This window comes from Heptranchias perlo, unplaced genomic scaffold (assembly GCF_035084215.1).
Source record: "Heptranchias perlo isolate sHepPer1 unplaced genomic scaffold, sHepPer1.hap1 HAP1_SCAFFOLD_52, whole genome shotgun sequence".
NCBI classification, from domain to species: Eukaryota; Metazoa; Chordata; class Chondrichthyes; order Hexanchiformes; family Hexanchidae; genus Heptranchias; species Heptranchias perlo.
Genome location: NW_027139537.1, coordinates 4,388,725 through 4,414,783, shown reverse-complemented (window position 1 = coordinate 4,414,783; position 26,059 = coordinate 4,388,725). Strand labels below are relative to the sequence as shown.

At 43.2% G+C, this 26,059-nt stretch overlaps 6 non-coding genes across 6 annotated transcripts; 4 read left to right on the top strand and 2 right to left on the bottom strand.

Moving 5' to 3' along the window:
- Positions 1-1,656: 1,656 nt before the first annotated feature.
- trnav-cac (transfer RNA valine (anticodon CAC)) lies at positions 1,657-1,729 on the top strand. Its single transcript has one exon. It is a non-coding gene; the product is annotated as a tRNA-Val (tRNA).
- Positions 1,730-8,156: 6,427 nt separating this feature from the next.
- Positions 8,157-8,230, top strand: trnan-guu (transfer RNA asparagine (anticodon GUU)). The gene has a single exon. It is a non-coding gene; the product is annotated as a tRNA-Asn (tRNA).
- Positions 8,231-8,670: 440 nt separating this feature from the next.
- Positions 8,671-8,743, top strand: trnav-aac (transfer RNA valine (anticodon AAC)). Its single transcript has one exon. It is a non-coding gene; the product is annotated as a tRNA-Val (tRNA).
- A 2,505-nt stretch (positions 8,744-11,248) lies between these two features.
- On the bottom strand, positions 11,249-11,332 carry trnal-cag (transfer RNA leucine (anticodon CAG)). Its single transcript has one exon. It is a non-coding gene; the product is annotated as a tRNA-Leu (tRNA).
- Positions 11,333-11,410: 78 nt separating this feature from the next.
- On the bottom strand, positions 11,411-11,483 carry trnak-cuu (transfer RNA lysine (anticodon CUU)). Its single transcript has one exon. It is a non-coding gene; the product is annotated as a tRNA-Lys (tRNA).
- Positions 11,484-19,180: 7,697 nt separating this feature from the next.
- On the top strand, positions 19,181-19,252 carry trnag-ucc (transfer RNA glycine (anticodon UCC)). The gene has a single exon. It is a non-coding gene; the product is annotated as a tRNA-Gly (tRNA).
- Positions 19,253-26,059: the final 6,807 nt, after the last annotated feature.

Here is a 26,059-nt window from a genome sequence, read left to right as displayed (position 1 = left end):
TTTTGTCTAAAAATTAGAGCCGGACCTTTCAGGAGCAAGATTAGAAAACATTTCTACACACAAAGGGTCGTAGAAGTTTGAAACTCTCTTCTACAAACGGCAATTGATACTAGCTCAGTTGCTAAATTTAGATCTGAGATGGATAGCTTTTTGGCAATGAAAGGTATTAAGGGATATGGGCCAAAGGCGGGTATATGGAGTTAGATCACAGATCAGCCATGATCTTCTCAAACGGTGGAGCAGGAACGAGGAGCTGAATGGCCTACTCCTGTCCCTATGTTCCGATGATATTATTTATATGGAATTCCGGCAGGCATTTGATAAGGTTCCACACATGAGACTATTGGCAAAAATGAAAACACGTGGATCTTGAGGCAATGTATTGACATGGGTAGAGAATTGGTTCGGAGATGGGAGACAGAGAGTAGGGATAATGGGTAAATACTCCAATTGGCAGGATGCGACTAGTGGTGTCCCCCCAGGGATCTGTAACTGGGGTCTCAGCTTGTCACCATATTTATCAATGACTTAGATGAAGGAACAGAGAGTCGTATATCCAAGTTTGCTGATGACACTAAGTTGGGTGGTACAGTAAGTAGTGTGGATGCGAGTGAAAAGTTGCAAAGGGACATTGATAGATTAAGTGAGTGGGAGAAACTATGGCAGATGAAGTTCATTGTGGGGTCATCCACTTTGGACCGATGGTCAGGGTATTTACCAAATGGTAAGAAGCTCGGAACTGTGGAGAAGCAGAGAGAATTAACGGTTCATTTACATAAATCAGTAAAAGCTAACGGACGGGTCCAAAAATAATTTAAAAGGCTAACGGAGCGTTAGCCTTTATCTCAGGGGGCTGGAATATCAAGAAGTGGAAGTTATGTTCCAGTTATATAAAGCTCTGGTTGGACTGCGTCTGGAGTAACTGCGTTCAGTTTTGGACACTGCACCTCAGGAAGGATAGATTGACCTTGGAGGGGTTGCAGAGCAGATTCACCAGAATGTTACCGGGGCTAAAAAGGTTGAATTATGAGGACAGGCTGCTTAGATTGGGCTCGTCTTCCCTCGAGTATCGAAGATTGAGGGGCGGTCTGAGCGAGGTGTTTAACATGTTCAAATTATTCGATAGAATAGAGAGAGAGAATCAATTTCCTCTGGGGAATCAAGAACGAGGGGGATATAATCTTAAAATTAGAACCATGCTATTCAGGTTCGAAATCAGGAAGCACTTTTTTACACAAAGGGCAGTAGAAGTCTGGAACTCTGTCCCCCAAAAGGCTGTGAATGCTGGGGGTCAATTGAAGCTTTCAAGACTGAGATCGATAGATTTTTGTTGGGTAAGGGTATCGAGGGATAGCGAGCAAAGGCGGATAAATTGATTTGAGGTTCAGATCATCTCTGATCTAATTGAAGGACGGAACAGGTTCAATGGGCTGAATGGCCTCCTCCTGTTCCCAATGGAAATGTTGAGAAAATGCTTTGTTGAGGCTGTGACGTCAGGGTCAACCCCTGTCCAAACAAGACAGGCCACATTTGGGAGTTTAATAACTTTGAAATGAACATTTTTCTTTTGTGACTTGTGCAACTTCGATCAAGTGAATTGTTATGAATGAGAATCAATACAGTCATTCTAACTTCTGGCTGGTAACCAGATCAGAGGTTTCCGTAGTGTAGTGGTTATCACGTTCGCCTCACACGCGAAAGGTTCCCGGTTCAATCCCGGGCGGGAACATTATTTTGGGGCAGATTTTTCTGTCCTCTGTGAAAGAGCCTGTTTTGTTCAGTTCGACACAAATTCGTGGTCTCACGAGCACTGAACATTTTAAACGGAGCCCTTCAAAATACAGTGTGTAAAATGAGAAGGAATAAAAAGTTCATCGCACAAAAGACATTATTAAACTTTTCCAACATCCCTCAGTGGCCTTTCATTCTGCAAAATAACGTTATCGGTTAATTAATGGTGAATAACAAAAATATTGTTTTTTTTTTCTTCCATGCGATTAATATAACAAGTGTTCAAAAGTTGCTCTTCTGGCTGGAAATCGCACCCCGGCCGCAGTGGTAAAAGCGGCGAATCTTAACCACTGGACCACCAGCGAGTTTTACTTACAGCATTATCAGATTTAACGAGGATTTCCATTTCTCTGTGATTCAGCTTTTAATCCTTTTTGGCTACTGATTGCGAATATTCCCGTCATTAAATAGGAATAAAGTACAATAGGCTCAGGAAAACCCGGGGAGGTGGCATCCCGCTCACCGAGCCTTTCCAGCATCATTTATATCACCAAGCACTCGAGTGAATGAACCTTTCTCCGGGGGGGGTCTCAATGTGGAAAGGGTGGCGAGGCAAAGTGCTATTTATCCGTCAGGATGGCCGAGCGGTCTAAGGCACTGCTTTCAGGTCGCAGTCTCCTTCCCACTTCCGACATTGGTTACTTTAACTCTTATTTTATTTCTTGCTTGAGCTGCAGTTGATTTTTCGGCCCAGTTGATTTGCTCTTCCCGCAATAACCAACCCGGTCTCGATCCACGGCACGTTTTGACGCCCACCGGCTCATCCCTAAACCAACCTTTAAACGAAAATATGCTTTAAACACAAGGTCGCAACTATGGAGAGAGCAGACACTTGGGGAAATGTACCATCGGAATTAGAGTAGGCCATTCAGCCCCTCGAGTCCGCTCCGCCATTTGATAAGATCATGGCTGAACTGTGATCGAACTCCATATACCTGCCTTTGGCCCTTATCCCTTCATACGTTCTTTTGGCAAAAAGCTATCGATCTCAGATTTAAAATTTGCAATTAAGCAAACATCAATTGCCGTTAGGGAAAGAGAGTTCCAAACTTGTTCCATCCTTTGTGTGTGGAAATGTTTTCAAATCTCACTCCTGAAAGATGTAGCTCTAATTTTTGGACTGTGCCCCCAAGTCCTAGAATCCCCAACCAGCGGAAATAGTTTCTCTCTATCCAGAAAATGTCAATGACACAGTCAATGAAAGGTGCAGTTCACGAAGGCGACTCACCAGCACCTCCTCAAGAGCAATTAGGGATGGGCAATAAATGCTGATCTTGCCATTGACACCCACATCCCATGAATGAAGACAAAAAAAGTCGCCTGCAAGGCCGACTAATTTCCTGCTGCTAAACGACGGGAAGAATGAAACCATCGGCTTCAGTCCTTTGAACGAACTGTATACACTTGCCGTCGAGCTCAATCCCCACTTGGTCCTCTGCCCCGAATATCCACTGCATCAGAAAATCCTCCATAACATCGAATCACAGCATGAAAACATCACAGAAGGAGGCCATTCGGCCCATCGTGCCTGCGCCAACTCTTTGAAAGAGCTATCCAATTGGACCTACTCCCCTTCCCTTTCCCCATAGCCCTGCAAAATTTTCCCCTTCAAGTATTTATCCAGTTCCCCTTTGAATGTTATTATTGAATCTGTTTCCACCAACCTTTCAGGCAGTGCATTCCAGATCATGACAACTTGCTGCGTAATAACATTCTCCTCATCTCACCTCTGTTTCCAATTACCTTAAATCTGTGTCCTCTGGTTACCATCCTTTCTGGCACTGGAAATAGTTTCTCCTTATTTATTCTATCAAAACCGTTCATGATTTTGAAGACCCCTGTTAAATCTCCCCTTAACCGTCTCTGCTCTAAGGAGAACAACCCCAGCTTCTCCAGTCTCTCCACCTCACTGCAATCCCTCATCCCTGGCACCATTCTAGTAAATCACCTCTGCACCCTCTCCAAGGCCTTGACATCCTTCCTAAAGTGTGGTGGGCAGAATTGTGTGATGGCCAGCTGGGGTCTAACCAGTGATTTATAAAGGTTCAGCATAAGTTCCTTGCTTTTGTACTCTATGCCTCTATTAATAAAGTCAACGATTCCGAATACGTTTTCGTTTACAATCTCTTCAACTTGTCCTGCCACCTTCAAAGATTTGTGTACGTATACCCTCAGGTCTCTCTGTTCCTGCACCCCCTTTAAAATTGCACCATTTATTTTAAAGAGCTGGCCAACGCACGATGGGCCGAATGGACTCCTGCGATTCCATGATTCCATGTTTTTGATTACACCTCTATGAAGCGCTTTGGGACATCCCCCAGAAGTGGGAGTCAGCAGTTCACTTTCTCCCTTAACACTTCCATCTGACCTGGGCTGGACTAAATAGATGTTTTCGTGGTGTAATGGTTATCATGTTGGCGTCACACGCGAAAAACTCCCGGTTTAATCCCGGGACAGAAACAATTTGCTGGAACATGCTCCTCACAAACCTCCAGGCACGAGCTTTCTCTCGTGTAAATTGGGCTGCAATCCTTTCACATTCAACAACGGCTGCACCAGATTCCTCGTCTCATCACCACTGAACACTTTGAAGCAGACTCCAAAAATAAAGTGCGTAAAATGAGAAGGGATGAAAGTCAGAGAAGTTCGCGTCTTTTCTACATTTACTCGGCAAACTTGTTAGCATTTCGTTCAGTGTGAACCAGAAAGTTGTGGGTTTATTAATGGTAATTGAAAGAATCATCTAAGAGACTTGTATAATTTTGCGTAATTAAGTGAACTGTTTTGTAAAAACAAATGCGCTGACCGGGAATCAAACCCGGGCCATAGTGCTGAAAGCGCCGAATTCTAACCACTCGATAACCATAAACCCGACTTATACATTGTCAACAGATGGTTATAAATATATTGGGCTGCAGCCGTGTTAGATTGAAAATATATTTCTGATTTGTAAGATGTAAATGCATTTCATGACTGCTGCTTACAAATCTATTTAGATATATCTTTTAGTTATTCCTTTTTTTGTGGGGTATATATTGTAAATGTATTTTCTGGATATTTATTTCTCTATGTCTTACTTTTCATTACACACAAATACATAACACAGATACACAGAGATATAATGATAACCACCAAGCAGTTACACCCAAATGTATTTATAAGTGTCACAGGTGCAATCATATATATTTATAACAAGATATATCATATTGTAAAAATAATCAAAATAAATTTATAAATGGCACACATAACTTAAACACTCAATTTATAAAGAAGCATGACATCCATTTATACACATCCATAGTTTAAATTTTCACACCGTCCTGTTAGCAGTCCTGAACAAAGTCCAAACACCGAAAGTCTCAGCGTTTTTTCAGATGCTGCCCGTCCTGTTATGTATTTTGAGCAGTTCCTTTCCTGTGATGTGATGATTCTGGGTGCCGGGTGTGTGTCATTGGATTTGCTGCAGTCATGCTGCCGCGGACAGGTGAAGGCTGCTTCTGAGGCTGCCTGATACCCGGTGGGAGTGGGCGGGATTTGGAAATCTGAAATAAATGAAATGGTGCATGAGAAACTTTCATAAAGGTAAATAACCCGATCGCTACCATCAGACCTCGTAGCGCAACGTTAGCGCGTCTGAATCTAAATCAGAAAGCTGCGTATTTAAATCACGGCGGGGGTCGCATTTGGTTTTAGCGCTGGTAGAATTCTGAATAATTCCGGAATTCATATTGCATTCCCTTTTTCACAATAAACAGAACCCTGCTCTGAATTCTGCCTCACTAGTTCCCCAGTGTCAGGGAGAGAAGCGTCTGATTCACTCATTTATTTGTTGCACGAAACATACACAAACACACTTATGAATTCAAAATCAGCCTGCAGCTCCACACGCACAGAGATAAACGCAGTCAGATAGACAGGGAAAAACCGGGAAAAAGACAAACCGGTTTGTCACAGAATTGCCTGTACCTCCACGGTCGAATGTCAGGGCTTTTGTTGTTCGCTTTCGTTCCACACCCTGGAATTCAGGAGAATCTGGTACATGGTTTGTTGGATAAGGCACGGGCGCGATGGCCCGAATGGCCTGCTTCTGAGCTGTATCCTTCGAAGATTCTGAACTCAGCCCCTGGGAGGGGAGGCCGGTTCATGTGGAAAAAGATCCGGATGAGAATGATCTGATTCATAAAGGGGAGGGAAATTAGGGAGCTCCTTCGGAACATTAATTACTTGAAAATGAAGACATTTTCCAGAGTATCTTGTTTGGTTTTGATGAATGAAATGTTTGCAAAAAGGCATCCGTGGAGAAGGATTGTGAGCTTTTAGGACGAGAGGGGAAATGAGGAGATTTTTTTTTTCACACAGAGGGTTGTTCCGATCTGGTAGCCACTCCCTGAAAGGGTGGTGGAAGCAGCTTTCATAGGAACTTTCAAAAGGCAATTGGACAGGTACTTGAAGAGAACTGATTTGCAAGGTTACGGGGAAAAGGCTGGTTTTTTTGGACTAAATTGGACAGCTCTTTCAAAGAGTAGGCACGGCAACACAGCCGAATGGCCTCCTTCTGTGCTGTAATAGTCTATGATTCTGGTCCATGATTTTAGTGTGGGACAGGAGAGATGTTGTTTAAAGAGAAGTAAAAATGTCCCAATCAGAGCAGAGAGAGGTGACTGGTCAGTTCCCCTCTGCCCAGTATAAGTCAGCAGCGGTTACCAGTTCGCTTTACACGCGAACGGCCCTGCTTTCGATCCTGGGCGGACAATTTAAGTTGCAATTGCTGTTTACAATCTATATTAATGACTGAGATGAGGGGACCGAGTGCAATGTATCTAAGTTTGCTGATGATACAAAGGTCGGTGGGAAAGTAAGCCGTGAGGAGGACGCAAAGGGAGGTGGACAGGTTAAGTGATTGGGTAAGAAGGTGGCAGTTGGAGGATAAAGTGGGAAAATGTGAAATTGTCCACTTTGGTAGGAAGAATAGAAAAGCAGAATATTTTTTAAAAGGTGAGAGTCCAATAAATGTCGGTATTCAGAGAGAGTTGGGTGTACTTGTAAACAAATCACAGAAAGTTAACATGCAGGAACAGCAATCAATTAGGGAGAAAAATGGTATGTTGGCCTTTTTGAAAGGAGGTTGGAGTATAAGAGTAAGGAAGTCTTGCTGCAATTAAATAGGGCTTTGGTGAGAACACACCTGGAGTACTTTGATGTCGTCTACATGGATTTTAGCAAGGCTTTTACAAGGTCCCAAATGACAGACTGGTCAAAAAAGCTGCGATTTCACTAGAGACGGTACAGAGGAGATTTACGAGGAGGTTGCCATGGCTGGAGAATTTTGGCTGTGAGGAAAGATTGGATAGTCAGGGGTTGTTTTCTTTGGAACAGAGGAGGCTGAGTGGTGATTTAATTGAGGTGTACAAAATTATGAAGGGCCCAGACAGAGTGGAGGCGAAGGACCTATTTACCTTAGCAGGGAGGTTAATAACTAGGGGGCATAGATTTTAAATGATTGGTGGAAGGATTTAAGGGGAGCTGAGGAGATTTTTTTTCACCCAGAGGGTGGTAGGGGTCTGGAACTCACTGCCTGACTGGGTGGTCGAGGCAGAATCCGTCGTGACATTTAAAAAAATACTTGGATATGCACTTGAAGTGGCGTAACCTACAAGGTTAAAGACCGAGTGCTGGAAAGTGGCATTCGGCTGGGTAGCTCATTTCCGGCCGGTGCGGACAGGATGGGCCGAATGGCTTGCTTTTGTGCCGTAAGTTTGCTGTGATTCGACAAAATTGGCAATTCTTTTTTGTAACAGCATATTCCCAACCCAGGCCGCCGTGATGAAAACACCGAAGCCGAACGACGAGGCCAGCAGGGAAGGCATGTAAGAGTGTTAAATATATCAGGGAGTGTTTGCATTCGGTACAATTAATATTTCAGCTCCCAGTTACTGCAGATCAGGGATCAAAACCTGACATAAGCATCAGGACGCTCAGAATATTTTCTTTTTATTCGTTCATGGGATGTGGGCGTCGCTGGCGAGGCCGGCATTTATTGCCCATCCCAAAAAGCCCTTGAGAAGGTGGTGGTGAGCCGGCTTTTTAAACCGCTGCAGTCAGTGTGGCGAAGGATCTCCCACAGTGCAACTAACTAACAGACAAAGCACCGGTGGGCACGCCGGTTGCAGGAGAGCTGGTTGTCGGTGATATCGATGCTTTGAGCGAGACCAGACCGTTTCCATGTTTCCACAAGCAATGTCCCATCCTTTATTTCTGGAAAAGTAACACTGATAGTGGACAATTGCATTTCTGTGGCTGCAACATGTAACTTTGGCTCGGTGACACGCTGCTTTAGTGTATCTTGCAAGAAAAAGGACCAGGCGGTCTCTGTGGCGCAATCGGTTAGCGCGTTCAGCTGTTAACCGAAAGGTTGGTGGTTCGACCCCACCCAGGGACGAAAATTGCACCTTTTTCGTCCCACTTTTGGATTCATTGCCTCATTCTGATCGACCTGAAGCCGATGCCATGTTTCAATTCCTGATCAGCAGCAACTGGGAGCACTTTAAATGGCTCCGATCTCTTCATCTCATTTCAAGTTTTCTAATGTGTGATTTGGCTGCAAGAAAACACTCTGTGAACAATGTCATCTGAGCATGCCTGATTCGCCATAATTTACACTGCGGTCGGATATCAGGCACATGAAAAAAAAACAGTGAAATGTTTGTGTGGGCGCGATGCTCTGAGATTCCCTGCCTGACCATCGTCACCGATCCTTCTCTGCAGCCTTCCGAAATACAGCGCAGTAAATGTATCCCTGTGAAATGAGCTCCTGGACAGTAATGCGGAAATTAGTTTGGCTGAGGGGTTATATCCCTATCACGAGGTTGGAGGTGTCAGGTTTCCGTAGTGTAGTGGTTATCACGTTCGCCTAACACGCGAAAAGTCCCCGGTTCGAAACCGGGCGGAAATATTGTGAAACGTTGTCCCCATTAAAAATGATTAAATATTGAACGATTCACATTGCTGATTAAATGTGAACAAAGTCCATATCTCCAAGCCCTGTTAATGCAGTCCCCTGAGAGCAGGCGATGAATGCCAGCGTGATATTGGGGGTGAAGGCTGCTTCCAATGCTGTCTCATTACCGGTGGGATCTGGCGGAGATTTGATAAGCCTCATCCATTCAACCAATATATGAAACGGTGTTTGAGAAACATTCAAAAAATATAATAACATCCAGGAGCCTGTCTTCAGAGTGCGCGGCGCAAAGGTCTGACTCCGGATTAAAAGGCTGGTGAACTTGCTTCTGCTTTCTGAAATGTACTTGTCCATCCTTCAGAGGTCATGGGAAATATGTTTTTTGCCTTTCGAAAAAAGACGCGAAAGTTAGAGACATGTTTTGTTTTCAACACGGCTGGAGAAATGGCCAGACGATCATAAATTCGCAGTCGCCTTTGAAACATTTAAAGGCGACTACCTAAAAATCACTTCGTGCAAATTTAAAATCACGGTTCCTATTTATTTCGGTCTGAAAGAAATAACGATAAACGTGTCAGTCAGTGCCCGCGGTGAGACGGTGATGAACTTGTTTGCTGCGAAGTTCACCGCTGGGCTAAAGTTGACACCGTTTAAAGGACGCGAACCCACTCAATGTAAAGGATGAGCTCATAACCAACAGGTCCCGTCAACGTCAAACACCTCCTTTCTTGTTCAATGGAGGGAGCAGAGGCGTGTCCATCATCAGACGCCAGCAACTTTAAGAAATGGAACAGATAAAGGCATAGATGCAAGTTCCAAATCTTTTCAATGCAAAGTTATTTCACTTTATTTGAAGTGCCGTGAGGCTAAAAACGGGTCCGAGATGATTTGCGTTCACTCGTGACTTGTTTTCCAGTGTTTGTCCGTCAGGTTTGCAATTCAATTTGTATTGGATATTGAAGATATTTCAGGATGATTGCACAACATACCATGTGAAAAGCAACCATCTTGATAACTTCAATCATCACACACTCTACATCGACGCTGCAGAGGCCCCAGCACCCCTTTCAATATTGTTTTTCTCAACTCACAGTTTTCAAAAGGGAATTGGATAAACGCTTGGATCAAACTTTTTCAGGGTTATGGGGAAACAGCAGGCGAGTGGGACGAACTGGACAGCTCTTTCAGAGAGCTGGCACTGGCACGATGGGCTGAATGGCGCTATCTTATTCTATGATTCTATTAATAGATCAATTTCCGCCTTTCACTGAGCCTCCCTAAATGGAGCGCAGTAATCGTGTCCCTGTGAAATAAGCTCCTGAACAGTAATACGGAAATTAGCGTGGCTGAGCGGTTTGAAACTCTGGTTAGGCACCTAACAGGAAATTTCCTCTCTAAGATTGATTAGTTTATCAATTATCTCCCCCCTTTCGATCTTAAATGTCTTTACATATCTTTTTGATCTCTTCTTCTACTGTCATGCCCAACAATACGAGTCTCCCTGGTAAATACTGAAGCAAAGTGATTATTTAATATTTCTGCCATTTCGCTGTCATTGCCTGTGAGTTTGTCGTGTGTCTCCCTTAGTGGCCCTATTATCATAGAATCATAGAATCATAGAATCATAGAAGTTACAACATGGAAACAGGCTCTTCGGCCCAACATGTCCATGTCGCCCAGTTTATACCACTAAGCTAGTCCCAATTGCCTGCACTTGGCCCATATCCCTCTATACCCATCTTACCCATGTAACTGTCCAAATGCTTTTTAAAAGACAAAATTGTACCCGCCTCTACTACTGCCTCTGGCAGCTCGTTCCAGACACTCACCACCCTTTGAGTGAAAAAATTGCCCCTCTGGACCCTTTTGTATCTCTCCCCTCTCACCTTAAATCTATGCCCCCTCGTTATAGACTCCCCTTAAGAGACATGTTTTGTTTTCAACACGGCTGGTGAAATGGCCAGACGATCATAAATTCGCAGTCGCCTTTGAAACATTTAAAGGCGACTACCTAAAAATCACTTCGTGCAAATATTCCTATCCTAAATTTTCTTTGGCTGTTGATGTGTCTCGAATACTTTGCTTTTTTGATATTCCTTTTTTGCCTTTCCAATAGATCTTCAGACTTCTTTCCCAGTCTTATCACATTCCCCTCTCTCTTTATTGGCTAGTGTGTGCCCTTTTCTTCAGTTTAAATTTTGCCCTTGTTTCTTTATTCATCCCTGGTGTGTCATTTCTGGCTAGTTTGTTCTTGCTTTTTAGTGGGATATATTTCTCCTGGACTCTATTTATCACCGTTTTAAATGTTTCCCACTGCTGTTCTATTTCTTTGTCCAGGTCATTAATATGTCAAACATATCACCGTTTGAAACTTCTCAAGTCACATTTCCATGAAAAAGCCAGTTGCTTTTGTGGGAGGAGCAAATCAACTTGGTCTAAAAATCAGCTGCAGCCCAATCCACAAATAAAATATTTTCACGACTTCGTAAAAATAAGCAATGTCAGAAGAGGGATTCGAACCCACGCCTACCGGAAGAGATTGCGACCTGAACGCAGCGCCTTAGACCGCTCGGCCATCCTGACTACAAATTTAACGTTTCATTATGCATCAATTCTGCACCGTTGGCCAGTGAACGCAACATAAAAGTTTTAAATGACACTCGCCCAACGTGGGGCTCGAACCCACGACCCTGAGATTAAGAGTCTCATGCTCTACCGACTGAGCTAGGCGGGCCTGATGGTACATCACCGCCTTATCTATTATTGCAGCAAGCAGGAGAAAGACTCCATTTCAAATTATTGGAATCAATTCTGAGTGACAGGATCAACTGTCACTCCGAAAGGCACGGACGAATCAAGGACAGTCAGCATGGATTTTTTAAGTGGAGGTCGTGTCTGACTAACGTGATTGAATTTTTCGAGGAGGTGACAAGGAGGATCGATGAGGGTAGCGCAATTGATGCAGTCGACATGGATTTTCGCAAGGCTTTTGAAAAATTCCCACATGGCAGATTGGTCAAAAAAGTAAAGGCCCATAGGATCCAAGGGAATGTGGCTTATTGGAGCCAAAATTGGCTCAGTGGCAGGAAGCAAAGGGTAATGGTCGACGGGTGTTTTTTGTGGCTGGAAGACTGTTTCCAGTTGGGTGCTGCAGGGCTCCGTACTTGGTCCTATGCTTTTTGTGGTATACATTAACAATTTGGACTTAAACGTCGGGGGCATGATTAAGAAATTTGCCGGTGACACAAAAATTGACCGTGTCGTTGATAGCGAGGAGGAAAACTGTAGACTGTGGGGGTTCAGGCAATTTTCTGATAACAAAGCACTCAATCTATCTCTGAATGAATTTTGAACGAATACGTGTGTTTGACCCAGCACAGGCACGATGGGCCGAATGATCTCCTCTTGTGGACTAACATAATACGATGATACCAAGTGTTGTCAGACAGAAAAGCAACACATTCCAAATAAGAGCAGAGAGAGGAAACTAGTCTAACAGCATAACAGCACGTTGAGATATTTTATTTGAGAAGGATGAGGAGGGATAGTTTATCATGGTGGTAGTCACTTAGGGTATCATTTGTGACTTTGATAAGGACCATTTCATGCTGTGACAGTCTCTGGCACTGTGTGTGAGTGTGGGATTCATTCTGTATCTGTCAGTCTCTGGTACTGTGTGTGAGTGTGGGATTCATTCTGTATCTGTCAGTCTCTGGCACTGTGTGTGAGTGTGGGATTCATTCTGTATCTGTCAGTCTCTGGTACTGTGTGTGAGTGTGGGATTCATTCTGTATCTGTCAGTCTCTGGTACTGTGTGTGAGTGTGGGATTTATTCTGTATCTGTCAGTCTCTGGTACTGTGTGTGAATGTGGGATTCATTCTGTATCTTGTCACTCTCTGATACTGTGTGTGAGTTTGGAATTGATTCTGTATCTTGTCAGCAGTGTGTGTGTGAGAGTTTGTGATTAATTCTTTATATAAAACTGTGTGTTAGTGTGGGATTCTTTCGGTATCTGTCAGTCTCTGGTACTCCATGTGACTGTGGGACTCATTCTGTATATACAGTCTCAAGTACTGTATGTGGGAGTTGAATTCATCCTATATATGCAGTTACTCATACTGCATGTGATTGTGGGATTCATTCTGTATATACAGTCTCCAGTACTGTATGTGGGAGTTGAATTCATCCTATATATGCAGTTACTCATACTGCATGTTAGTGTGGGATTCATACTGTACCTGTCAGTCTCTGGCACTGTGTGTGAGTGTGGGATTAACTGTGTGTCTGTCAGTCTCTTGTACTGTATGTGAGTTTGGGATTCGTTCTGCATCTGTGAGAGTTGGAGTCATTCTGTGTCTGTGTGTCTCTGGTACTGTCTCTGAATGTGAGATTCATTCTGTATCTGTACGTAATTATTCTCTCAGATTAAATTATGGTGTTCAATATTGCAGCTTTTATATCTCAATGTTTAAATAGTTTTACTCCTTGTTTAATTGGTAAATATGGACATACTTTCGGATTTGATGCTGGAGGTTTTAACCAGATTATTTGTGCGCTTTTTGGAGTACTATTAAATCTCTATCTCTGTGAGTACTGTTGTGGATGATAATGTATCTTTAAAACTGATAAGGTGACATTTTTGAATTGGTATGTAATGTGTAGATCAGTCTGTAGAAATGGAATTGATACCGTATCTTTCAGTCTAATATTGTATGAGATTTTTGGACTGGTATGTAATGTGTATCTCAGTCTGCACTAATAGAATTGATACTCTATCTTTAAATCTCATTCTACGAGTTCATTCTGAACAGGTATCTAATTTGTCTCTAAGGTTTACTATCTTTCAATATTTCTCAATCTGATACTCTGCCTGAGTTTTGGACTTGTGTGCAATTTGTATCATATGATACACATTTCGAATGGATATTCCATGGATTAAAGTCATGTGTGTGAGAGTTCTGGGCTAGTATTCAATTTGAATCTCGGGGTACATTATTGGGATTCATTCTGTACCTTTGAATCGGGTACCATGTGTGATTTCTATCTGGTATTTAATTCGTAGCTAATGTTGCTCTATTGTGAGATTGACACAGTGCCTTTCACTCTGAGAGTGTGATTTTGGACTGGGATTTTTGTATCTACCTGTCAGCGGGACTGAGTTAGGGGGAAATGGAACATTGTCTGCCTCACCTACTCTGCTTGACTGTTGGATTGAAAATGTGTCTCTGGAAATTGTGATCATTGTGGGACTGACTACTCCTGCTGTCTGAGACAGTGGAACTGATGAGCTGTCTGTGTCTCTGTGCTCTGTGAGTGATAATATACTTACTGTGTGTGAGAAGGAGCTGGCTGTACTGTTCCTTCTGCCTCGGGTGGAGGAAGCATCACATTTATTCTGGATCGTTCAAGGGTTTGCCTGGAGAAAGAAAATGATCTCTTGTTACTCAGGAACAGGTGAGGTCGAAAAGACAGAAGTGATCAGTTTAATATCTCTGTTGATGATCATTTTGAATATCCACAAATGAAATCCAGTGATACAAACAGTGTCAGTGTCTGACTCCACTGCAGTACTGCAGCACTCCGCTTCTGCATACCAGGTGTGTTGGGCTGTTTTACAACAATTTAATAACATCCAGACACGGCCCAACCCCTGCACCGATCCATGAATGGGACTACCCGATGGGGCAGGGACCTTTGTACAGGTCAGGTTTCTAATCCCCTCTCCCATGGGACTAACCGTTAAACGGAAACCAAACAGCCGCTGTTTAAAATGTGTCCTTGACACTTCTCACCTGATGCCTGCAATAGATGCTCTTTGTATAACTCCCCACATCCTTACTGTCCGGCTCTGTTTCCACTCTTCACTATCCAATAACAATAAACAGGGTGAGGCTGGAACTAAACCAGGACCATTCACTCCTGGTTTGGGGAGAGAAAGCAGCAATGATTTTAATAGCAGGTTCTTCCCATTCTCTCTCCCTTCCCCTGGACACACCCTGTACACACACAGTCCGAGAATGACCTCTCCCTTCCCCCCTCTCACTCCATGTTCCGGGACCAGTTCCTGATCCACTCCGCCTCTTACAAACAGCCCCCGGACTCCCCCTGACCTTCCCCCGGACTCAATGCCGATGTCTGAGCCCATCTGCGGACACGGTCCCGAAGCGATGATCTGCTGTAACGAGGCTGCTCTTTGCTCCCTTCCCCCGGGGGCCGTGATCTCTCCATTCCCGGCTGTTTTAAACCATCTTCTTCCGCTCACTGAGGGAATGGCGCCCACAATTCCCAATCCAAAAATCGATGGAAACTTTCCCCAATTGGAATTTTTCCGAGTCTGAGCAAAGGAAGTGGGACTGGGGGAAAGGTCAGAGGGAATGGGGTCCACAGGCAGTGCAGGAACAGGCAGCAGAATGGGAAACAGATGGGATTCCACCAGTGCCTAACGCTGGAATCCAGACTGACTTTACAATCTCCAACTATTAAACTAGATGTTTCCATCCCTGCTGTTTCTCTAGGGGTCTTTTGATGGTAAAGAGCCTTTCAGAGATAAAGTGAGCGGCTGTGAAATCAGCCAATGGATTCTCTTCATTAATGGCCCCTATAATGTGTGACTGAGAGAGGATTTCTCAAACCAATCCTGGAGAAACATGGGAGGAAAGTGGGAGTCGGTGTATTTGCTGGGACCGTGTAGGGTTAATATCAGGCAGCAACAGTCGCAGATTAATTTAACCGGAGTGAAACTGTAGGTCACTGAGAGTAATATCGAACAGCCCTGAGCTGTAAAACTGCAGATAGTACAACAGGCATTAGAGGGTTAAATGTGACCCATTGTTTCTGTCCCTCTCTGTACTGTCCCTGAGTGTGGGATTAATAGTGTTTCTGATCCTTGTACAATATCAGTGAGAGATGTGATTGCATCTTCTGTCTCTCCAACGCGATCTTTCTGGATAAAATCGCACTTTCCCGGTCAGTCTGGAACTAATACTGTTAACGTCTGTCTGTCACTGTGTCTCACCGCTCTCTCTGTCTCTCTCACCGTGTCTGCCTCCCTCTCTCTCTCTGGTGCTGTATATGAAGGTGGATACTGTTATTGAGCGTGATTTGGACACAGATCGGAAGTGTAAGACTCATACTGTCTCTCTCTCTCTCTATTGCTGGACATGATACTGTCTGATATAAAATAGAGAGAATGAGATGTCCGGGCCGGGCCTCACTGTAACTGGGGATGTTTCGGCTCCAGTCCCAGTTCATGGTCATAATCCTTTCACAGATTCAGGTCGAGAGTCTCTGTGAGACGGTAACACTGGCGGAGAAACTCCGCGTCATAACTCAAACCCCAACACATGAGATTCTCCAAATAAGCTGCAATAAGGTGTTTGTAAAACGCTGAACCCGTCTGGGAGGGGATGTGTTGGGAGATAGAACAGGGAAACAGACTGAAATGGAGGAGCCGAGTTGACTTGTTATTGAAAGGACTGTATTTAGGCAGGAATATTAACGATTTCTAATTGTAACGGGGCTTATTTGAAAGCTTCTGGTTTTTGGGAATCCTTGAATATGAAGCCCGGGTCTGTCAGGGTTTGTGCGGAGCGCTGAGGTTCGGTTCTATTATCGATAAACGGTTTGAAACTGTCGAATGGAGAGAACTGGAGGTGGAGCTGGAAGATCAGAGGCCACTCTCCGCTCTGTCACTCTGACTGTCTCCTCCCCTCCCGATTTCTCTGTTTAATCCCCCATATGGAACCAAAGCGGGTCGGTGGACTCTAAACACGGTTTACTCGTTAACAGGACGAAAGTCGAGTCATGTTCCTGATCTCCTGGGCACCAGGCAATTCACTGTTATTTGTTTCAGTACAGAGTTACATTTCAGTGATTCCCCAGTGAGTTTGATGCGTTATGTAAATAATCCAACAAAATAGAACAGAAACGGAGCGAAGCGCTGAATTCCACAGATGTAGAAAGGTTAGTCGAGCAGTTCTGGTGATTCTTTACGAGCCCAGCATGGCAAGTAGTTTAAATAAATACAAGAAACCTGGTGATGTGTGGGCTGGGATCTATAAGTCACCGTTTAAAGTACCGGACTGTGGTCACTGCCCCGACTCCAGTCCCATTAATTCCTCATCTCGTCCACAACGAAACAAAAGCAGCTCAAAGCCACACTGGTAGCATGATATTCGCGTTTCCCTTCAGACAGTCACCAGTCCTTTCACAGATACAGAGGGTGGCTCTGAAAAGAGCCTTTACATCGAGTTACATTGAACCTACAGCACAGAAACAGGCCATTCTGCCCAACTAATCTATGCCAGCGTTTATGCTGCTGATGAGCCTCCTCCTTCCTTACTTCATCTAACCCTATCGGCATATCCTTCTATTCCTTTCTCCCTCATGTGCTGATCTATCTTCCCCTTAAATGTCCCTATGTTATTTGCCTCAGATACAACCTCGTAGTTGCAAGTTCCACATTCTAACCACTCTCTGGGTAAAGCAATTTCTCCTGAATTCCCTATTTGATTTATTAGTGAATATTTTATATTTATTACCTGAAGTTTTGGACTCCCCACAAGTGGAAACATTTTCTCTACATCTATCCGAACAAACCCTATCATTATCTTAAAAACCTCGATCAGATCAACCCTCAGCCTTCTCTTTTCTTGTGAAACGAGACCCAGTCTGTTCAGCCTTTCCTGATAAGAATATCCTCTCATTTCTGGTATCATCCTTGTGAATCTTGTTTGCACCTTCTCCAATGCCCCTATGTCTATAATATGGAGACGAGACCTGTTCGCAGTATTCCAAGTCTGGTCTAAACAAGGTTATATACAAGTTTAACATGACTTCTTTGCTTTTCAACTCTATCCCTCTAGAAATGAATCCTAGTGTTTGATTTGTCTTTTTATGACCTGATTAACCTGGGTCGTTACTTTTAGTAATTTGTGTATCTGTACCACTAGATCCCTTTGCTCCTCTATCCCGTTTAGACTCTTATTATCCAAGCAGTGTGTGACCTCCTGATTCTTCATTCTGCAAGTTTATTAATGCCCTCTTGCATTTTGATGCTTTCTTCCTTTGTATTAACTAAATCCCCCAATTTGGTGTCGTCCACAAATTTTGGAATTGTACTTCCGATTCCCGAATCCAAATCGTTAATGTAAATTGTGAAGAACAGTGGTCCCATCACCTGGAACTCCACTTCCCACGTTTTGCCACTCTGAGTAGCGACCCTTAACCTCTATTCTCGGCTTTCAATTTTGTACCCAACTGACCTGACTCCACGTGCTCCGAACTTAGCCATGAGTCTACAATGTGGTACATTATAGAAGGCCTTCGGAAAACCCAAATATATCACATCTACTGCATTAAACTTGTCTACACTTTCTGTTCCTTCTTCAAAGATTTCAATAAGGTTGTTCCTGTCCTTTGGGTTATCATATTAAGCCTTGGCCGGTTTACTTGCTCTTGGAGCTCACAATGCTGGTTTTCTTCGGCATCAGCACGGCCTGGATATCAGACAACACCCTGAGCGATGGTCACCCGTCCCAGCAGCTTGTTGAACTCCTCGTCGTTGCGGATGGCCAGCTGCAGGTGTCTGGGGATGATGCGGGTCTTCTTGTTTGTCCAGGGCCGCTTTGCCGGGCAGCTCGAGGATTTCAGCCGTCAGATACTCGATGCACAGCAGCCAGATAGACCGGGGCTCCGGCACCCACACGTTCAGCATAGTTCCCCTTTCGCAGGAGCCTGTGAACACGGGTAACAGGGAACTGCAGTCCGCCCCGGGATGAGCGAGACTTGGCCTTGGACCGAGCTTTACCGCCGGTTTTTCCTCTTCCAGACATTTCCACAATCTCACAAACACTTTCACAAAGAATGAAGAAATCCTCCCGCACTCGCCCTTCTTATACCTTCTGGGGGAGGACAGTGGGGGCACTTGTGATGGGTCTCTCTCAGAGTGTTCACACTGCCCGCTCACCCTCACTGATATTCTATCTTTGAACTGCTGTAATATTGTCCTTTAGTAATATTGCTGCTCCTCCTCCTTTCCCTATTTCCCTGTCCTTTCTAAACATCTTATAGACTTGAATATTAAGCTGCCATTCCTGTCCAGTTGGTAGTCAGGTCTCTGTAATGATTTAATGGAATTATTTAACTTTACTCAATGGCTGATGTGAGCTGTGGTAAAATGTATTTCCAGCTGGTCAAGTATTGCAGGTATCGACTGTCTCTTCAGTCCGATATAAGGTGAAGAATTACTGGCTGGTGTGGAATTTCCATTGATTGGGGGTTGGTGAAATCTACTGGGCGGAAACAGGAACTGCAACAGAGCGAGAAAGGATCCGTCAGAAACCAGTGAAAATGAAGAACAAAATCCAACAGCCTGCAGTGTCTGGTCAGGATCTGATGTTTGGGAACTATTTTATTGTCGATTATTTTCAGCGGTGGTGGTATAGTGGTGAGCATAGCTGCCTTCCAAGCAGTTGACCCGGGTTCGATTCCCAGCCATCGCAATTAAGTGTTCTTATTAGTTTATTTCCATCAGAAACTCTTAAGTTTATAATTGAATTTGATGCAGTTCAGTTGGATATTGTTTCCAAAACATAATCGGGTGTAATGATAGTAAAATATTTTCAACCTTCATTTCTTTTCCCGACAGAAGGAAAAGAGGAAAAACATGCTGGAAATACTGAGTTGCCAAGGGTCTCATGAGAGTGAGGAAGGGAAATGATATGTTAGCCTTTATTGTAAGGGTGTTGGAATATAAGAGTAAGGTGGTCGTACTGCAATTGTCGTCTGAGGAAGTATTGTGTAAAATTGGCCAATATCCGGTGGAGTTTAGAAGAATGAGAGGTGATCGCATTGAAATGTATAAAATTCTTAGACGGCTTGACAGGGTAGATGCTGAGAGTCTGATTCTCCTGGCTGGAGAGTCAAGAACTGGAGCTCATCGTCTCAAGATAACGGGTCGGCCATTGAGGACCGACATGAGGAAACATTTCTTCACTCAAAGGATTGTGAATCTTTGGAATTCTCTGCACCCCAGAGGGCTGTGGATGCTCAGTCGTTGAGTTATATTCAAAGCTGAGATCGATAGATTTTAAGAGAGCAACATGCATTATAAAGAGTTGGACGAACATGCATTATAAACAGTGAGAGCACCATGCATTATAAAAGTGAGAGCACCATGGATTGTTATCAGTGAGAGCACCATGCATTTAAAAAAGTGAGAGCACCATGCATGACAAACAGTGAGAGCAGCATTGATTATGAACAGTGAGACCAATATGCATTTTAAACAGTTAGAGCACCGTGCATTATAAACAGTGAGAGTACCATGCATTATAACCAGTGAGAGCACCATGCATTATAATCAGTGAGAGCAGCATTGATTATGAACAGTGAGACCAATATGCATTTTAAACAGTGAGAGCACCGTGCATTATAAACAGTGAGAGCACCGTGCATTATAAACAGTGAGAGCAACATGCATTATAAACAGTGAGAGCACCATGCATTATAACCAGTGAGAGCATCATGCATTATAATCAGTGAGAGCAGCATTGATTATGAACAGTGAGACCAATATGCATTTTATACAGTGAGAGCACCATGCATTATAACCAGTGAGAGCACCATGCATTATAATCAGTGAGAGCAGCATTGATTATGAACAGTGAGACCAATATGCATTCTATACAGTGAGAGCACCATGCATTATAAACAGTGAGAGAACCATGCATAATATACAGTGAGAGAACCATGCATTGCAAACAGTGAGAGCAGCATTGATTATGAACAGTGAGACCACGATGCATTTAAAACAGTGAGAGCACCATGCATTATAAACAGTGAGAGCACCATGCATTATAAGCAGAGAGAGCACCATGCATTGTAAACAGTGAGAGCACCATGCATTTTAAACAGTGAGAGCACCACGCATGATAAACAGTGAGAGCACCATGCACGATAAACAGTGAGAGCACCGTGCACGATAAACAGTGAGAGCACCATGCATTATAAACAGTGAGAGCACCATGCATTATATACAGTGAGTGCACCATGCATTACAAGCAGTGAGAGCACTATGCACATTAAACAGTGAGAGCACCATGCATTATGAACTGTCAGAACACCATGCATTATAAACAGTAGGAGCACAATGCATTATAAACAGTGAGAGCACCATGCATTATAAACAGTGAGAGCACTGTGCATTATAAGCAGTGAGAGCACAAAGCATTATAAACAGTGAGAGCACAATGCATTGAATGCAGTGAGAGCAACACGCATGATAAACAGTGAGAGCAACGTGTATTATAAACAGTGAGAGCAACGTGCATTATAAACAGTGAGAGCACCATGCACATTAAACAGTGAGAGCACCATGCATTATAAACTGTCAGAACACCATGCATTATAAACAGTAGGAGCACAATGCATTATAAACAGTGAGAGCACCATGCATTATAAACAGTGAGAGCACTGTGCATTATAAGCAGTGAGAGCACAAAGCATTATAAACAGTGAGAGCACAATGCATTGAATGCAGTGAGAGCAACATGCATGATAAACAGTGAGAGCAACGTGTATTATAAACAGTGAGAGCACCATGCATTATAAACAATGAGAGCAACGTGCATTATAAACAGTGAGAGCACCATGCACATTAAACAGTGAGAGCACCATGCATTATAAACTGTCAGAACACCATGCATTATAAACAGTAGGAGCACAATGCATTATAAACAGTGAGAGCACCATGCATTATAAACAGTGAGAGCACTGTGCATTATAAGCAGTGAGAGCACAAAGCATTATAAACAGTGAGAGCACAATGCATTGAATGCAGTTAGAGCAACATGCATGATAAACAGTGAGAGCAACGTGTATTATAAACAGTGAGAGCACCATGCATTATAAACAATGAGAGCAACGTGCATTATAAACAGTGAGAGCACCATGCATTATAAACAGTGAGAGCACCATGCATTATAAACAGTGAGAGCAACATGCATTATAAACAGTGAGAGCACCATGCATTATAACCAGTGAGAGCACCATGCATTATAATCAGTGAGAGCAGCATTGATTATGAACAGTGAGACCAATATGCATTATAAACAGTGAGAGCACCATGCATTATAAACAGTAAGAGCACCATGCATTATAAACAGTGAGAGAACCATGCATTGCAAACAGTGAGAGCAGCATTGATTATGAACAGTGAGACCACGATGCATTTAAAACAGTGAGAGCACCATGCATTTAAAACAATGAGAGCACCATGCATTATAAGCAGAGAGAGCACCATGCATTGTAAACAGTGAGAGCACCATGCATTTTAAACAGTGAGAGCACCATGCATTATAAGCAGAGAGAGCACCATGCATTGTAAACAGTGAGAGCACCATGCATTTTAAACAGTGAGAGCACCATGCATTTTAAACAGTGAGAGCACCACGCATGATAAACAGTGAGAGCACCACGCATGATAAACAGTGAGAGCACTGTGCACGATAAACAGTGAGAGCACCGTGCACGATAAACAATGAGAGCACCATGCATTATAAACAGTGAGAGCACCATGCATTATATACAGTGAGTGCACCATGCATTACAAGCAGTGAGAGCACTATGCACATTAAACAGTGAGAGCACCATGCATTATAAACTGTCAGAACACCATGCATTATAAACAGTAGGAGCACAATGCATTATAAACAGTGAGAGCACCATGCATTATAAACAGTGAGAGCACTGTGCATTATAAGCAGTGAGAGCAACATGCATGATAAACAGTGAGAGCACAATGCATTGAATGCAGTGAGAGCAACATGCATGATAAACAGTGAGAGCAACGTGTATTATAAACAGTGAGAGCACCATGCATTATAAACAGTGAGAGCAACGTGCATTATAAACAGTGAGAGCACCATGCATTATAAACAGTGAGAGCACCATGCATTATATACAGTGAGTGCACCATGCCTTATAAGCAGTGAGAGCACTATGCACATTAAACAGTGAGAGCACCATGCATTATAAACAGTGAGATACCAAGCATTATAGACAGTGAGAGCACGATGCATTTTAAACAGTGAGAGGACCATGCATTTCAACCAGTGAGAGCACCATGCATTATAAACAGTGAGAGCGCCATGCATTATAAACAGTGAGAGCGCCATGCATTATAAACAGTGAGAGCACTATGCACATTAAACAGTGAGAGCACCACGCATTATAAACAGTGAGATACCAAGCATTATAGACAGTGAGAGCACGATGCATTTTAAACAGTGAGAGGACCATGCATTTCAACCAGTGAGAGCACCATGCATTATAAACAGTGAGAGCGCCATGCATTATAAACAGTGAGAGCGCCATGCATTATAAACAGTGAGAGCGCCATGCATTATAAACAGTGAGAGCGCCATGCATTATAAGCAGTGAGAGCACCATGCATTTTAACCAGTGAGAGGACCATGCATTATCAACAGTGAGAGACCAATGCATTTTAAACAGTGAGAGCACCATGCATTACAAACAGTGAGAGGAGCATTGGTTATGAACAGTGAGACCAATATGCATTATAAACAGTGAGAGCACCTTGCATTAGAAACAGTGGGAGCACCATGCATTATAAAGAGTGAGAGCAACATGCATTATAAACATTGAGAGCACCATGCATTGTAAGCAGTGAGAACACCATGCATTTAAAACAGTGTGAGCACCATGCATTATAAAGAGTGAGAGCCCCATGCATTTTAAACAGTGAGAGCACCGTGCATTTTAAACAGTGAGAGCACCGTGCATTATAAACAGTGAGAGCACCGTGCATTTTAAACAGTGAGAGCACCTTGTATATTAAACTGTGAGTGCACCTTGTATTTTAAACTGTGAGTGCACCTTGTATTTTGAACTGTGAGAGCACCGTGCATTTTAAACAGTGCACCTTGTATTTTAAACTGTGAGAGCACCATGCATTATAAATTGTGAGAGCACCATGCATTAAAAACAGTGAGAGCACCATGCATTGTAAACAGTGAGATACCAAGCATTATATACAGTGAGAGCACCATGCATTTTAAACAATGAGAGCACACTGCATGACAAACTGTGGGAGCACCATGCTTTATAAGCAGTGAGAGCACCATGCATTATAAACCGTGAGAGCACCATGCATTTAAAACAGTGAGAGCACCATGCATTTTAAACAGTGAGAGCACCATGCATTATGGGCAGAGAGAGCACCATGCATTTTAAACAGTGAGAGCACCGTGCATTATAAACAGTGAGAGCACCGTGCATTTAAAACAGTGAGAGCACTGTGCATTATAAACATTGAGTGCACCGTGCATTTTAAACAGTGAGAGCACCTTGTATTTTAAACTGTGAGTGCACCTTGTATTTTAAACAGTGAGATCACCGTGCATTTTAAACAGTGAGAGCACCGTGCATTATAAACAGTGAGAGCACCGTGCATTTAAAACAGTGAGAGCACCGTGCATTTTAAACAGTGAGAGCACCTTGTATTTTAAACAGTGAGAGCAACGTGCATTTTTATCAGTAAGTGCACCGTGCATTTTAAACAGTGAGAGCACCGTGCATTTTAAACAGTGAGAGCACCATGCATTATGAACAGTGAGAGCACCGTGCATTTAAAACAGTGAGAGCACCGAGCATTTTAAACAGCAATTGCACCTTGTATTTTGAACAGTGAGAGCACCGTGCATTTTAAACAGTGAGAGCACCGTGCATTTTAAACAGTGAGAGCACCGTGCATTTTAAACAATGAGAGCACCGTGCATTTTAAACAGTGAGAGCACCGTGCATTATAAACATTGAGTGCACCGTGCATTTTAAACAGTGAGAGCACCTTGTATTTTAAACCGTGAGTGCACCTTGTATTTTAAACTGTGAGAGCACCGTGCATTTTAAACAGTGAGAGCACCTTGTATTTTAAACAGTGAGAGCACCGTGCATTTTAAACAGTGAGTGCACCTTGTATTTTAAACTGGAGAGCACCGTGCATTTTAAACTGTGAGAGCACCTTGTATTGTAAACTGTGAGAGCACCTTGTATTTTAAACTGTCAGAGCACCGTGCATTTTAAACAGTGAGAGCACCGTGCATTTTAAACAATGAGAGCACCGTGCATTTTAAACAATGTGAGCACCGTGCATTATAAACATTGAGTGCACCTTGCATTTTAAACAGTGAGAGCACCTTGTATTTTAAACTGTGAGAGCACCTTGTATTTTAAACTGTGAGAGCACCGTGCATTTTAAACAAGGAGAGCAGCGTGCATTTTAAACAATGAGAGCACCGTGCATTTTAAACAGTGAGAGCACCGTGCATTTTAAACAGTGAGAGCATCGTTCATTATAAACATTGAGTGCACCGTGCATTTTAAACAGTGAGAGCACCTTGTATTTTAAACTGTGAGTGCACCTTGTATTTTAAACAGTGAGAGCACCGTGCATTTTAAACAGTGAGAGCAACGTGCATTTTTATCAGTAAGTGCACCGTGCATTTTAAACAGTGAGAGCACCTTGTATTTTAAACAGTGAGAGCACCTTGTATTTCAAACTGTGAGTGCACCGTGCATTTTAAAATGTGAGTGCTCCTTGTATTTTAAACTGTGAGAGCAACGTGCATTTTAAACTGTGAGAGCACCATGCATTTTAAACAGTGCGAGCACCGTGCATTTTAAACAGTGAGAGCACCGTGCATTTTAAACAGTGAGAGCACCGTGCATTTTAAACAATGAGAGCACCGTGCATTTTAAACAATGAGAGCACCATACATTTTAAACAGTGAGAGCACCGTGCATTTTAAACAGTGAGAGCACCGTGCATTATAAGCAGAGAGAGCGCCATGCATTATAAACAGTGAGAGCGCCATGCATTATAAGCAGTGAGAGCACCATGCATTTTAACCAGTGAGAGGACCATGCATTATCAACAGTGAGAGACCAATGCATTTTAAACAGTGAGAGCACCATGCATTACAAACAGTGAGAGGAGCATTGATTATGAACAGTGAGACCAATATGCATTATAAACAGTGAGAGCACCTTGCATTAGAAACAGTGGGAGCACCATGCATTATAAAGAGTGAGAGCAACATGCATTATAAACATTGAGAGCACCATGCATTGTAAGCAGTGAGAACACCATGCATTTAAAACAGTGTGAGCACCATGCATTATAAAGAGTGAGAGCCCCATGCATTTTAAACAGTGAGAGCACCGTGCATTTTAAACAGTGAGAGCACCGTGCATTATAAACAGTGAGAGCACCGTGCATTTTAAACAGT